Source organism: Oncorhynchus tshawytscha, linkage group LG15 (assembly GCF_018296145.1).
Source record: "Oncorhynchus tshawytscha isolate Ot180627B linkage group LG15, Otsh_v2.0, whole genome shotgun sequence".
Lineage (NCBI taxonomy): Eukaryota > Metazoa > Chordata > Actinopteri > Salmoniformes > Salmonidae > Oncorhynchus > Oncorhynchus tshawytscha.
The window spans coordinates 13149696-13164074 of record NC_056443.1 but is presented as its reverse complement, the minus strand read 5'-3'; the positions used below and the strand labels follow the sequence as shown (position 1 = coordinate 13164074).

General features: G+C 39.1%; 1 long non-coding RNA gene across 1 annotated transcript; it reads left to right on the top strand.

The window, feature by feature from the left end:
• The first annotated feature begins 935 nt into the window (after nucleotides 1-935).
• On the top strand, nucleotides 936-4046 carry LOC112214936. The gene is made up of 3 exons (XR_002948169.2): nucleotides 936-1750; nucleotides 2155-2246; nucleotides 3901-4046. It is a non-coding gene; the product is annotated as an uncharacterized LOC112214936 (long non-coding RNA).
• The last annotated feature ends 10333 nt before the right edge of the window (nucleotides 4047-14379 follow it).

Here is a 14379-nt window from a genome sequence, read left to right as displayed (position 1 = left end):
TTCTGCACAACGTGTCAGCTGGGGCAAACTACTTGCCCACCAGGACACCTACAGCACCCAATGTCACAGCAATCAATGTCTCAGTCCCAATGTCAAAAGATCATCAAGGACAACAACCACCAGAGGCACTGCCTGTTCACCTCGCTATCCTCCAAAAGTTGAGGTCAGTACAGGTGCATCAAAGCTGGGACTGAGAGACAGAAAGACAGCTGCTATCTCAAGGTCATCAGACTGTTAAATAGCCATCACTAGCACAGAGAGGCTACTGCCTACATACACAGACTTGAAATCATTGGCCACTTTAATAAATGGAACACTAGTCAATTTTAATAAGGTCACTTTAATAATGTTTATATATCTTGCATTACTCATCTCATATGTATATACTGTATTCTATACTATCTATGCCGCTCTGACATTGCTCGTCCATATATTTATATATTCTTAATTCCATTCCTTTACTTAGATTTATGTGTATTAGGTACTTGTTGTGAAATTGTTGGATATTACTTGTTAGATATTGCTGCACTGTCGGAACTTTCGGTACACCCTCAATAACATCTGCTAAACACTTGTATGTGACCAATAAAATTTGATTTGGATTTGTTCTCGAGTCTGAGTCCATGTCTGATTCACCAATGGTTGACTCACAAGTCCCTATGGCTAAAGTCCGAGTCCCCTTGCTCTGAGTCACTGGGTCCACATTAACTCAAAATACAGTTATTTACCCTGTCAGATATAGTGCCCACCAGAGAACCTGAGGGACATTTATAAAAGAGATCTTAAAACATACCTTTTTAGCATTGCTTTTCCTTGGGGTGCTTTTTAGTCAATAGTTTTAATTGTTATTCTTTTGTTTGTTGTGTAGTAAATATTTCATTTTTATTTTCATTGTTTTTATTTTTTATTTTCCTGCGAAGTACATTGTGTTGCATTCCATGTCTGAAATGTGCTGTAAATTTAGTTTGATTTGATTAGTGTAGTGGCAAGAGGGATTTAGTCATTAAATTGTTTGCTATCCATTTTCCTTTCTTTCTGTGCCACCAAATGTTTGCATTTAGGCTACTGATAATGTTACCAGGACCACGTTCAGTTGCAAAACGTTCTCGAACGTTGCAGATAGAAATTCCATGAATGGAGCCAACATTATTCCTTATTCAACATGTCAGAGAGGCATGTTTGTTCTATATACACATTTCTATTGGAACGTTCCAAAACGTGACGTCCTGCTGAAAGCACCGCAGGTTGTTAGTTGTAGCTAGCTAATGAGGTAACATAACTGAACAAGGTGTAGCCTATTCTTTGAATCAGCTGTGTACTGCTAGGGAAAAAAACAAAATGTGCCCCTTGGGAGGGAGGGCCCTGAGGGTTAGGATAACTACCAGTAGAGTTAATTTAACACATTTATTTTAACACTGTGATTTCAACTATCCTTGATTTGCAGGTTGAAAGGGAGACACAAAAGGTGAACTGCTATAAAAAAAAAATAGTATAGAAAAGTATTTTGTATTTTGAAAATGCAAATTTCAGCTCTCGAAAGTATCTTGTTACAAAATACATTGGGATTGTAGTTCAGCCCAATGTAATTCAAAAATGACAAAATACTCAGAAGTAATTGAAATACACATTTAAAATACATGTAACAGGAATACTCGCCATCTCTGCATGCAGCAGACAACCCTGGTGAAGTGGCCAAGAAGATCCCCCATTTCTTTGAGCTGCCACTGGACGACCATCTTACCACGACCAGGTATAGCACAGCTCACACGCCATAGCACACATACTCCTGCATGCTCACACACACACATCATACCACTTGTATACATACACATGCACACATACAATAAACCCATATACAAAACACTTGATAATCGGTTAATTAGTGTTGTCACAATAAAGTATTCAATCCAGGCTAAACTCTTACTGTATCTCTCTCTATTGACGTCAACCTTGGTGATGTATTACATTATGTAAGATTCATAAAGAAAATAAACAGTTTCGGTTGACATTTTGGAGTTTGGACCATAGTCAGCACATTTACATGCACACTATAATCATTCGATATTAAGCTGATTATGGGCTATACAGCAGTAAAATTGGGCTCTGTTTTTTCCTGTTACATTTCCTCACTGTCACTTGTGTTGTGGTCTCCAGGGATCTGACCGTGCTGGTGTCTCAGATGAATGACAAGCAAATGGACAAGACAGAGCTGGGCTAACTCCGAGCCATCATCCTCTTCAACCCAGGTTAACGCTCATGTCTTCAAATATTTTTTTCTTCTCATAAAGCCCTTTTTACATCAGCAGTTGTCATAAAGTGCTTTACATAGATACCCAGCCTAAAACCCCAAAGAGCAAGCAATGCAGAGTCAGAAGCACAGAAGCTAGGAAAAACACCCTAGAAGGCAGAAACCTAGGAAGAAACCTTCAGAGGAACATGGCTCCGAGGGGTGGCCAGTCCTCTTCTGGCTGGACCAGGGTAGAGATTGAAAAGTACATATGGCCATTAAGGCCAGATCATTTTTCAAGACCAACTCCAACCAGTTCCTGATAATCAGTTGATTGGTAGGATCTGGTCTGTTAGAGCAGGGCTAGAACAAAAGCCTGAACCACCCAGTGGCTGTCCGGAGGAAGGTTGCCCACCTCTGCTGTAAGTCAATTACCATAAGAAAACAAAAAAATATATTAAAAACTATTTTTTGTCTGTAATTTAAAAAGGTGCTGGTACAGGTTGGTGGGACTACAATAATTTGAGACTCATAGGACCATCGCACCATCTTTGCTTTTTTGTATTATAATTTGCAGGTGTAACTTATTTGAACAAAAATATAAATGCAACATGCAACAATTTCAACAGTTTTACAGAGTTACAGTTCATATAAGGAAATCAGTCGATTTAAATTAATAAATTAGGCCCTAGTCTATGGATTTCACATGACTGGGCAGGGGCGCATCTCTGGGTGGGTCTGGGAGAGCATAGGCCCACCCACTGGAGATCCCAGCCAATCAGAATGAGTTTTTGCCCACAAAAGGGCTTTATTACAGACAGAAATAGTCCATCAGCTGTCCAAGTGGCTAGTCTCAGATGATCCTGCAGCTGAAGAAACCAGATGTGAAGGTCCTGGGCTGGCGTGGTTACATGAGGTAGTGCCAGTTGGACACACTGCCAAATTCTCTAAAACGACGTTCGAGGTGGCTTATGGTAGAGCAATGAACATTCAATCCTCTGGCAACAGCTCTGGTGGACATTCCTGCAGTCAGCATGCCAATTGCATGCTCCCTCAAAACTTGAGACATCTGTGGCATTGAGTTATGTGAAAAAATGGCACATTTTAGTGGCCTTTTATTGTACCCAGCACAAGGTGCACCTGTGTAATGATCATGCTGTTTAATCAGCTTCTTGATATGCCACACCTGTCTAGTGGATGGATTATTTTGGCAAAGATTAAATGCTCACTAACAGGGATGTAAACCAATTTGTGCACAACATTTGAGAGAAATAAGCTTTCTGTGTCTATTAAACATTTCTGGTATCTTTTATTTCAACTCAGGACCAACACTTTACATGTTGCATTTATAAACATGTTTTCAAGACTATTCCTGTGCTTCCATCATGATTTTAGAAGACTGTATAAGCTATTTATATTATAATTTTTATGTCTTTATATCAAAATGTCTGATGTTGGTAATTCGTATAAACCAATATCAAGGCAGTTGTGAATTCATTGGTATGAACATACAATACAGCTGCCAGATTTGAAATGGATGGTAAAGCCATTGGATCACCCACATTGTAAAACTGGACAAAATTGTATTGACCCCTTTGCCAGCTGATGGTAGGCTACACTGAGACGCCAATGTTTGCCCAACAACTGATGATTGTTTTTGCACCTTTGAACAGAGAGAGGAAGTAGTCAGCCCTCAAGCCCATGCCAAATGTGGGGCCAGACTCAGCATCGGGGTCAAATTCAGACCCACAATAACTATGACTTCAACTGCTGCTGCCACTGTTTTACAGTAAGTAGGTTAGTAAACCTTGTACAAGTAAGCCTCATCTGAGCCAGAATGGCCCACAAGGGCAGGAGCCCATCTCCTGATTCTATAGCGTGAGGCAGCTTGACTTGCCTAGATAAATAAAGGTGAAATAAAAATAAATGTACGTACAATTACACTTCCTTGACAGGACGCTAAATCCATCTTCTTAATGCTGAGTGACTCAACCAGGGATCAGACCAGGGAAAAATATTGAAGGCAAATATGTTGCAGGGTGCAAACTTAACATGATGAACAGGAATGGCATTTACTCTCACAGGTGGCCAAAAATAACTACATGAAAGCCAAGCCCCCAATAGGCCACATCTCCTGGAAATAACCAATGGATTATATTAAAAAAGACCCAGTTGCTGGGTCACCTCAGAATGAAATTGAATAAAAAAACTCAATGGATGTTTAAATTAACCCATGTTTGGCTAATCAGATTATATATTTACATTTTATGATATTGCACAGATATAAAGGAAAGGTTAGGTTATAGCAGGTCACTTCATTTTTGAGCAAACGTACTGTAAGTAATACATCTTGTTAAAAAGCTTGTTTCCAATATTGGAATAGCTGGTACTTTTTCTGTTACCTCCAATCTCCCATGTGAGTTATACAGTTCAAAGTATGCAAAGGCTGAAAGAAAGGTCTACTTTAAACTTTAGAAGAAATAGGGCCTGATTACAAGCTGAGACCACAAGCAGAGCGCTCACCAACCGACTCTTCTGGGGATCGGACCCTTTTTTCCCCAACTATCGTCTAAAAGGACTTACCCAAATCTAACTACCTGTAGCTCAGGACCTGAAGCAAGGATATGCATATTCTTGATATAATTTGAAAGGAAACACTTTGAAGCTTGTGGAAATGTGAAATTAATGTAGGAGAATAACACATTAGATCTGGTAAAAGATAATACAAAGAAAAAAAAAACATGCGTTTTTGAAATGCAAGAGAAAGGCCATATTTAGATTTGGCCACTAGATGGCAGTGTATGTGCAAATTTTAGACTGATCCAATGAACCATTGTATACATGTTCAAAATGTTGTATCAAGACTGCCCAAATGTGCCTATTTGGTTTATTAATACATTTTCAAGTTCATAATTATGCACTCTCCTCAAACAATAACACTGAATTATTTCACTGTAATAGCTACTGTAAATTGGACAGTGCAGTTAGATTAACAAGAATTTAAGCTTTCTGCCTGTATCAGATAAACCTATGTCCTGGGAATTTATTTTGTTACTTGCAACCTCATGCTAATCACATTAGCCTACATTAGCTCAACCGTCCCACGAGGGGGACACCGATCCCGTAGAGGTTTTAATCTCAAACCCAACCTCCCTGGGTGCAGGGCTATAGTCCTGATTACAGGGGAAGTAACACAGCAAGTATGTAACCAACAGTGGAGGGGAGAATGGCTCATAATAATGACTGAAACGGAGCGAATGGAATGGAATAGACGTATTTGATACCATTCCACCTATTCCGCTCCAGCCATTACCACGAGCCCAATCTCCCCAATTAAGGTGCCACCAACCTCCTGTAGTAACCAACACAAGCACTTCATCCTGGGAGCAGCTAGGACTGCAACAGGAATGCAATGCAGCTGGGGAGCTGTTTGAGGAGAAGGGAAAATTATCAATTTGTGGAGAACATGTCCATTCATTTTGGCCCCCTCAAAGCACTTCAGCTCAACCAGACTTACTGAGGTTTTAACAAAGTAAAGAGGACATGACCCATGGCAACAGATATATATATATATATATATATATATATATATATAGTATAGTATGATATATAGATATATATATAGATATATAGATATATATATAGATATATAGATATATATATAGATATATAGATATATATATAGATATATATATATATATATATATATATATGTGTATGTGTGTGTGAGACGCAGTAAGCAGTGGCCTGCGTTTCCAGATGACTGCATCTGGGCTCCACTGCTGGTCTCTCGGCTTCAGGAAGCGCTTCGTCTCCATGAGATAAACTCTGTGCAGTGGCAATATTTAAAACTGTCTTATTTTTCAGCACTTATTAAATGAATGTGTCTTTCTTTTCTGATGGATTCAGCATCACCCCTTTCTCAAGAAGAGATGCTCTGTGAGTTGTCTTTAAACTCACCTCAATTCCAACCCATTTTCTTTAAACAATGTATTTTTTGTTTGCGTCAGATCAAGATTTATTTTGGGGTGAGTATTTTTAGTGTGTAATTTGGACTAAAAGCATTCCTCCTCAAAGCTTACTACTCTCCCTGTCCACCTGAGCCCCTTCCGGGCTGTCTCCTCAGCAACATGCCATTACCCTGTCATCATACATGTCCCTTTAGTAAAATATCAAGTTGGGAATACAGTGACCCCAATGTAGGGGACTGAACACAGCAGAACTGAGGGAGTGAGTTCACTGACTCACAGTTTTATTCCCTAGGCAACTCTCACACCATCACTATGACCCATCCATTCCATCATACACAGAATTTTTTTTGTAGTTTAAAAAATTGGTACAAATTAATTTTTCCCCTGAAGGCGAAGCCTTTTTTGGGCTGTGGAGAACCTTTTTATATTGGTTCTTTGTATAATCATCTATTCTACCAGGAACAAGGAATCATTACACTGTAAAAAAACAATCCTTGCTCGTGTGTGCAGTGAAAATATACAACAAATGACTGTATTTTTTTAGCTGGATTAAGATGTTCTTTCTGTAAGAGACAGCAGGCTGCCGTATTCGGATTACTTTGGAATTAACCACACTTGGGCTATGAACTCACAACCTCTTGGTTGCCAGCAACCTGAATATCCTGCTATGCCACCGGGACTGTGGGTATGACAGATATTGTTAAAAGATTAGAACCAATTGAGAGTTGTACATTCAAATCCCAGTAGAGGTTGCATCCCAAGTATGCTCAAAGTACATCATTTTACAAGAGACTTACTGTATCTTGTGAAATTACAATAACTTACTGTTGGGAACTTACTGGCTACTCAGTTTGTTAAAATACAGTAAATATCATAATTTACAACGGTGTACTGTAATCAGAATACAGAAGCATAGCCATTTTACAGCAATAACACCTTTTAAGTTGGCTGAATATTTATTTTATTTTTACTGCAACTTTTAGTAAAGTACTGAAATGTATACTTGGCAATACATCTATGGCCAATCTCTGTCATGCCCATTGACCTGTTGGCTTAGCAGTAAATTCTGGTCATTGGCAACCAAAAGGTTGTGAGTTAAAATCTCCAAGTGAGGTATAGTCTCAAGTAATCAGCAGCTTACTTCAATTTTACAGCAATAACAACTGAATTGTACTGTAAAAATACGGTAACACAACCAGTAGCCAGTAGTGTGTCGTAAAGTTACAGGAACTGTTTAACATAGTAGGATTTCATTGCCTAAAAAGGGAAAACATGGTGAAGAGGGGAAGAACAGGAAGTAAAGAATCCTCCCCGATATGAAAATAACTCTGATAAAAATGGTTCAACATATAACCCTTATACTTGACAAAAAAAAAAAAAAAAAAGGTGTTACCTAAAACCATTAAGGGTTATTCAATTGTCCCAATAGGAGAACCCTTTGAAAATATATATTTTTGGTTCCAAGTGGAACCTTTTCACAATATATTTCATCACTAAAAGCGTCTAAGTAGAACCTTTTTTACCAGCCAAGGGTTCTACCTGAAACAAAAAATAGTTATCCTATGGGGGAAAAAAAGAACCCTTTTTTAAAAGAATGTATATCTCTCCATTCTCTTTCATTTATAAGTCAAAGTCACTAAGTCAGTTTGGCAACATAAAGAGTTGTCCAATGGATAAGATATTGTAAAAAACCTTAAGGCATCACCAAGTGACCTCGTCAAGAGGTTAGGACCTCTTGGCATACCGGTTAAGGTGTTAGCTAGACATTTATTGGACCCCGGTTTAAGTCCCAGTTGGGGCTACCCCCCTGAATTCATTACAATATAGTCCATCACCTTCATATCTATTCATGTAGCACTCTATTCTCTGCCATTCAAAAGTCAATGTGTCAACAGAAAATATATATCTATTGAAATATGCCACAGATATATTAAAATACAATAGACATATGAGTAGAGATATCAATAGTGTTCTGTTTCTGAGGTAGGTAGGTGAGGTATTTTAGCCAAAGGGAACACAGAAAGATAAATAGGTCTTAGTGCTGAGCACAAATACTTTTGTTTCCTTTTTTGTTTGTACTGGAAGTGCCAGACTCAGCTTTTCATTGATGGCACCGAAGCACCGATGGCCTCAAGCAACTCATGTAAGAATGCCATGCTATTTGAGTGTTATGTTCCTATTGTCCCATTTTAACAATACGGATCATTAAACTAGCAAGTGAACTGTTCCTGAGTGACCATTTTCTACAGCAAGCGATTTTGTAAACAACAGTAAAATCCCATGAAGGCTGTTGTTATTGTTGTTCTTGGGAGAGAGTACACGTCTTTATCTGAGTCAGTCACTTTTAACCTACAAATTTGAACCTTCCTCCCATCTCTGTTTAACTGAGTTCTATCCGCTTCCTCCTCCTCCTTTTTCCTCCTCCTCCACCCCTCTTGTTTACCTGTCCTATCCCTGTGTGCATGCAAGGGTGTGTGTGTCACCTCGCTGACAGTGTGTGTGTGTCACCTGGCTAATAGTGACGTTCCAGGTTGTCACTGCTCTCCTTGGTTTCAACTAGGACAGGTTTTTCTCAGAACCAAACCCTGCTGTGTGTGTGAGGGTTGGGGGGGCTCTTTCACTTACGGGAACTTGTCATCAGACTTCCCTGTTTCAACAGAGACTTTCCTGGCATGGGCTTGTGAATGTTCCCCCGGCCTCTGTACTGTTACTCAACCAGAATTTACACAAAACACGTTCCCTAGTACAATCTGCTCCAAGGCCTGTGGAGAGGAGAGGACATCTGGGGAGGAAAAGTGAGAGAGAAAAAGAGAAAGTGTGAAGAAAGGGCTGATGACAGAATTTCAGTGAAAAGAGTTACAGTAAACCAGTGTTTTCCTCATGTACTGAGTGACCTGGCTGGATTTCAGCTTGACCTTCATGTAAACCCGTATCAGTAGAATACAGAGTCCTCTATTAACAGTGTTTTTATGTAAGACTTGGACAGAGTTTGTGTGTGTTTGTGCACGTGTATGTATCTGCTAAGGTGTGTGACCTACAGTAGCTAGAACATTCAGTTCACCTCAGTCATTTAAAATAGATACATTTAATGTCAAATTTACATTGTCTATATTTACCTTCCAACAATATCGTGGTGGCTGTATACTGTATGTCAATGTTAACTCAACCGAACCACTGAATGGTTATGGGTGTCAAGTAACTTACCTAATGCTGTTTACCTGTATGTCTATTTCTAGAAATGTCCCATTAATTTCTACTGTCAACATATGGCTCACAATGGATGACCTCACAGGTATACCTGTCCAGTGTAGTTTGCCTTAGTGATGACATCCTGTTGTTGTGGATGGAAACCAGGCTATTTAGGGATCTTTGTGTGTGTGTGAGTGAAATTGTGTTGGTGCATGCGTGTGCACCAGAAGACCACAGACTGAGGCTGAGGTGACGTCCCACACAGGACCAACATCCTGTAAACACCTGGCTTTATTGTCCCTCATCGCCATGGTGACCAGGTTTATTGTCCAGGTGTTTATTCTAGTGAGGTTTAATTATGCAATGACATCTTCGCCGCCATCATCCAATCCATCCATCCGTAGAATGGAACGGAACCTGGAACCGGAATTGCCCTTATTCCAATTTCCAGCTGTCATGGTTCCAGAATAATCATGGAGCGTTTAGATGATGTCATTAAGATCCTTTCCTATCTGACCTGCTGGGGAGTTCTGTTGATGGAGTGGCAGTAGTGCATGGCCTAGCTGTTACCATAGTAGCCACAACGGCTCAAGTCAATAATAGCGCAGTATTATTATTGGGTGCGAATTAAGATTTGCCTAGAGTGTGTGTGATTCAGAGAAACATCCTTGTTTTTCATACTTCTGCCCAGCACATATTTTATCAAGGGCCTTGACACGCACACATCTGTCACATAGTCAAAGACAGTTTACATTTGCCCTCCAACCTCTTCCGATTCACTTGGCCTTGGATGAAACATCTGAAAACATGCTAATCCTTCAATTTATGGATGTTTTTTCCCCGCATGAGTTCCTTGAATAATACATGCATGGCCGTTGGTTGCCAATATGACATGTCAGCATAGATTGTGTTGCGAACAAGAAAGACAAAACTGAAAGTAACTTGGAAGTAGGAATATAAAGGGGCTGGTCAGCAAGTTTATCTTGAGTTGAAAGCAGGCACACAGCTCATAGGATTACCCAACAGAAGTTATGGTTCACAGAATGGCCAGAGCTAAAATATGGGCCACACTATAGATTAAAAGAGAGATATAGGGAGACCCTCTTCATTGTATACTTGTACTCCTATTTGTATCATCCCCCATAGCATCATGCTCTTGGCTTTTAGATCGTCATCTTTCCCACATTGACATATTGCCATGGGATTTAGCACTAACAGTTTTAATATTATTGGTTTCATATGCATAAGGTTGACAACTTTGCACTGGTAGTGTACTAGTGTTATTGGTTGCAGAAGCAGTTTGTTGTTGTTGATGCTGACGTAGGGTATAAAGAGAGAGTGTGATGGTAAATAGCTTGTAGTAGCAGCATTGTTGCTATTATTGTCGTTGTCATAATGAGCAGTGTTATGCTGGTACGTTGTGTGTGTGGGTGGACTGCACTATAAAACATTTCCTGTAATTTTTACAGTAAATGACTGGCAGATTTACAGGACCTTTACTGTAACACAAATCTACAGCATATTACTGGAACACCTGACTACAGTAACATGCTGTATTTCTAGAATTTACAATGCATTACTGGAAGCACAGTGGTTAGTAAAACCTTTGCAGATTTACACTGCATGAAGCTAGTGCCAACGATGTGCAGTATTTCTGTTACATGTATTTGATATAGGTATTTCAATACTTTCCATACCTATTTTGTATTTTACTGGCATGATCAACAATTCATGAAGCCTATTTTGGAACAATTGAATTAGAATACATTCATTTTGTATTTTCTAATATAAATATAGATTTGCAAGTAGCCCGCTTAACTACAACATTCTCGCTAACAGTAAAATCATATTTTTTCTTGCCTATGTCTATGGTATATTCTCGTTTACCTTAGTGTATTAAACTAAGTCGCTCTGGATAAGAGCGTCTGCTAAATGACCAAAATGTAAATGTAAATATGAACACTTGCAAAGCACACTGCTCAGTATTATTCTAATGATCCGCCTCCAAACAACGTCAAATTTGATCAAAATACAAATAGTTTGAGGGCAGAGCTCATTAAAATAATACCCAACAGTCTGCATGGCAAATTTCCATTTTTAACATTTCCATTTGACATTTAAAAGATGCTCGTGTCCAGACAGTCAGTGCATTGATCTAAGGTTTATAAAAAAACAAATAGCACAGTCATAGCGAGTAAAACGTTTCTGTAACCGTTACTGGGAATGTTGTTGTATTTAAGGATACATTGGTCTTCAAAATTGACTGTATTAAAAACAAGATATCTTTTGGATGCATCTCTAGCTTGTGCAAACTATTTTATTGTAATAATCACAGTAATTTGCCACCAGATTCCTGTAAGTTACTGGAAAATGTAGAACAATGTCACAGTAAAATACTGTAAAGTATGCCTATTGCAAGAAAGTAAATGTTACTGTAATCATGTTGGTGTTTCACAGTATTTTACTGTAATTACATGGGATTAGTGCAAACAGGCTATTACAGCATATTTCTGAATATTTTGTGTTTTATATAACTTGCACTTGTTGAGGCCTCAAAGACTTCTAAAACTGGCAGTGACTACAAATCAAAAGGACATGGCTATCAATCATTATAGGTTTGAGACTTGCTGCCACTCTGATCTGTTCACTCTATACATTTGATTATAGGGAACTACTACCACCTACAGTAACTTTAGAAAGTATTCACACCCCTTGACTTTTTGCACATTTTGTTGCGTTACAGCCTGATTTTAAAATGACACAATACCCCATGTCAGTGGAATTATGTTATTCGATTTAAAAAAAAACAAATGAATACAAATGAAAAGCTTGTCTTGAGTCAATAAGTATTTGACCCCTTTGTATGGCAAACCTAAATAAGTACAAGAGTAAAGATGTGCTTAACAAGTCACGTAATAAGTTGCATGGACTCTGTGTGCAATAATAGTGGTTCACATGATTTTTGCATATTACACCATCTCTGTACCACATGCATGCATGAAATAATGTGTAAGGCCCCTTAGTCGAGAAGTGAATTTCAAGTAGATTCAACCACAAATACCAGGGAGGTTTTCCAATACCTTGCAAAGGGCACCTATTGGTAGATGTTTGAAAATAAAAAAGCAGACACTGAATATCCCTTTGAGCATGGGGATGTTATCAATTATGCTTTGGATGGTGTATCAATACACCCAAAGATACAGAATTCCTTCCTAACTCAGTTGCCGGAGAGGAAGGAAACCAATGAGGCCAATAGTGATTTTAAAAACAGTTGCAGAGTTAATGGCTGTGATAGGAGAACACTGATGGACCAACAACATTGTGTTTACTCCACAATATTAATCTACATGACTGAGTGAAAACTGAGTGAAAACAAGGAAGCATGTATAGAATACAAATATTCCAAAACATGCATCCTGTTTGCAGTAAGGCACTAAAGTAATACTGCAAAGGAAATGTGGCAAATCCACAAATCCAATGGGGCAAATCCAACACATCACTGAGTACCACTTAATATTTTCAAGCATGGTGTTGGACACATCATGTTCTGGGTATGCTTGGGAGTAGGGAGTTATTTGGAATAAAAATAACTCATGCTGCCAAATATACCCTCGTAAAACTGACCATCCTCGTAAAAAGCCCTGCCTTAGCTCACTGGTCACCATAGCAGCACCCACCCGTAGCACGCGCTCCAGCAGCTATCTCTCACTGGCCACCCCCAAAGCCAATTCTTCCTTTGGACGCCTTTCCTTCCAGTTCTCTGTTGCCAATGACTGGAACGAACTGCAAAAATCACTGAAGCTGGAGACTCATATCCCTCACTAGTTTTAAGCACCAGCTGTCAGAGCAGCTCACAGATCACTGCACCTGTACATAGCCCATCCAATTACCTCATCCCCATACAGTAATTATTTATTTATCTATCTTGCTCCTTTGCACCTCAGTATCTCTACTTGCACATTCATCTTCTGCACACATCTACCATTCCAGTGTTTAATTGCTATATTGTAATTACTTCGCCACCATGGCCTATTTATTGCTTTACCTGCCTTATCCTACCTCATTTACACACACACTGTATATAGACTTTTTCTACTGTATTATTGACTGTATATTTGTTTATTCCATGTGTAACTGTTGTTGTTTGTGTCGAACTGCTTTGCTTTATCTTGGGCAGGTCGCAGTAGTAAATGTAAATGTTCTCAACTAGCCTATCTGGTTAAATAAAGTTGAAATAAATCTAAATAAAATTGTAAATAAGAATTTGTTCTTAACTGACTTGCCTAGGTAAATAAAGGTTAAATCAATTAAATCCATAAACATAGGTTGATGCTCCTTTAAATATGGAGGGTCGTATTCTTGTGACATGATGATCGATGCTTGGCTGCCATTTGACAAATAAAAAAATCACTTTTGCCCATAATAATCTCATCATGTAATAAACTATAACTGCACTGTATATGCAAGTTGTTGGCTAGAGCGCACGTGCCAATACCAGAGTGGGCGTAATGCTATACCTACTCAACTAAAAAAATTGTACAAAACAATTAGTAGGCCTAGAGTACAAATGTGATGGAAAACCTTTTAACTTGTATTTTTTAAAATTCAATACATGGGTATTTCAGTTTTTCAGCGGCAGGGACTGGGAGACTAGTCGGGATGGAGGGAAAGATGAACAGGGCAGAGTACAGAGAGATACTGATGAAAGCCTGCTCCAGAACGCTCAGGACCTCAGACTGGGGTGTTTTACCTTCCAACAGGACAACAACCCTAAGCACACAGCCAAGACAACACAGGAAGGGCTTTGGGACAAGTCTCTGAATGTCATTGAGTGACCCTGCCAGAGTCCGGACTTGAACCCGATCTAACATCTCTGGAGAGACCTAAAAATAGCTGTGCAGTGATGTTCCCCATCCAACCTGACAAAGCTTGAGGGGATCTGCAGAGAAGAATGGTAGAAACTCCCCAAATACAGGTGTGCCAAGCTTGTAG